This window comes from Arachis hypogaea, chromosome 5 (genome assembly GCF_003086295.3).
Source record: "Arachis hypogaea cultivar Tifrunner chromosome 5, arahy.Tifrunner.gnm2.J5K5, whole genome shotgun sequence".
In the NCBI taxonomy this organism is placed as follows: Eukaryota; Viridiplantae; Streptophyta; class Magnoliopsida; order Fabales; family Fabaceae; genus Arachis; species Arachis hypogaea.
In genome coordinates this window covers 47452704-47454838 of record NC_092040.1, presented here as the reverse complement: position 1 = coordinate 47454838, position 2135 = coordinate 47452704, and the positions used below count along the sequence as shown (strand labels likewise).

The window sequence follows — 2135 nt, the reverse complement described above, 5'->3', positions numbered from 1 at the left end:
GTTTGAATGTGGGGGTTCAACACCAAACTTAGAGTTTGGTTGTGGCCTCCCAACACCAAACTTAGAGTTTGACTGTGGGGGCTCTGTTTGGCTCTGTTTTGAGAGAAGCTTTTCATGCTTCCTCTCCATGATGACAGAGGGATATCCTTGGGCCTTAAACACCAAGGATTCTTCATTCATTTGAATGATCAACTCTCCTCTATCAACATCAATCACAACCTTTGCTGTGGCTAGGAAGGGTCTGCCAAGGATGATGGATTCATCCATGCACTTCCCAGTCTCTAGGACTATGAAATCAGTAGGGATGTAATGGTCTTCAACTTTAACAAGAACATCCTCTACAAGTCCATAGGCTTGTTTTCTTGAGTTGTCTGCCATCTCTAGTGAGATTTTTGCAGCTTGCACCTCTAAGATTCCTAACTTCTCCATTACAGAGAAGGGCATGAGGTTTACACTTGACCCTAAGTCACACAAGGCCTTCTTGAAGGTCATGGTGCCTATGGTACAAGGTATAGAAAACTTCCCAGGATCCTGCCTCTTTTGAGGCAATTGCTGCCTAGACAAGTTATCCAGTTCTTTGGTGAGCAAAGGGATTTCATCCTCCCAAGTCTCATTTCCAAATAACTTGTCATTTAGCTTCATGATTGCTCCAAGGTATTTGCAACTTGCTCCTCAGTGATATACTCATCCGCTTCAGAGGAAGAATACTCATCAGAGCTCATGAATGGCAGAAGTAAGTCCAATGGAATCTCTATGGTCTCATCTTGAGTCTCAGATTCCCATGGTTCCTCATTGAGGAACACATTGGAGGTCAGTGGGCGTCCAGTGAGGCCTTCCTCAGTGGCGTTCACTGCCCCTTCTTCCTCCCAGGATTCGGCCAAATTGATGGCTTTGCACTCTCCTTTTGGATTTTCTTCTGTATTGCTTGGGAGAGTACTAGGAGGGAGTTCAGTAATTTTCTTGCTCAGCTGACCCACTTGTCCTTCCAAATTCCTAATGGAAGATCTAGTTTCAGTCATAAAACTTTGAGTGGTTTTGATTAGATCAGAGACCATGGTTGCCAAGTCAGAATTATTCTGCTTAGAACTCTCTGTCTGTTGCTGAGAAGATGATGGAAAAGGCTTGCTATTGCTAAACCTGTTTCTTCCACCATTATTGTTATTGAAACCTTGTTGAGGTCTCTGTTGATCCTTCCATGAAAGATTTGGATGATTCCTCCATGAAGGATTGTAGGTGTTTCCATAGGGTTCTCCCATGTAATTCACCTCTTCTATTGAAGGGTTCTCAGGATCATGAGCTTCTTCCTCAGATGAAGCTTCCTTAGTACTGCTTGGTGCATTTTGCATTCCAGACAGACTTTGAGAAATCATATTGACTTGTTGAGTCAATATTTTGTTCTGAGCCAATATGGCATTCAGAGTATCAATCTCAAGAACTCCTTTCTTCTGACTAGTCCTATTGTTCACAGGATTTCTTTCAGAAGTGTACATGAATTGGTTATTTGCAACCATTTCAATCAGTTCTTGAGCTTCAGTAGGCATCTTCTTCAGATGAAGAGATCCTCCAGAAGAGCTATCCAAAGACATCTTGGATAGTTCAGAGAGACCATCATAGAAAATACCTATGATGCTCCATTCAGAAAGCATATCAGAAGGACACTTTCTGATTAATTGTTTGTATCTTTCCCAAGCTTCATAGAGGGATTCTCCTTCCTTCTGTCTGAAGGTTTGGACTTCCACTCTAAGCTTACTCAATTTTTGAGGTGGAAAGAACTTTGCCAAGAAGGCATTGACTAGCTTTTCCCAAGAGTCCAGGCTTTCTTTAGGTTGTGAGTCCAACCATGTCCTAGCTCTGTCTCTTACAGCAAAAGGGAATAGCATAAGTCTGTAGACCTCAGGGTCAACCCCATTAGTCTTGACTGTGTCACAGATTTACAAGAACTCAGCTAAAAACTGATGAGGATCTTCCAATGGAAGTCCATGGAACTTGCAATTCTGTTGCATTAGAGAAACCAATTGAGGCTTAAGCTCAAAGTTGTTTGCTCCAATGGCAGGGATAGAGATGCTTCTCCCATAGAAGTCGGGAGTAGGTGCAGTAAAGTCACCCAGCACCTTCCTTGCATTGTTGGCATTGTT

At 42.7% G+C, this 2135-nt stretch overlaps 1 non-coding gene across 1 annotated transcript; it reads left to right on the top strand.

Moving 5' to 3' along the window:
• Positions 1 to 1640: 1640 nt before the first annotated feature.
• Positions 1641 to 1748, top strand: LOC112804857 (small nucleolar RNA R71). The gene has a single exon (XR_003203476.1). It is a non-coding gene; the product is annotated as a small nucleolar RNA R71 (small nucleolar RNA).
• Positions 1749 to 2135: the final 387 nt, after the last annotated feature.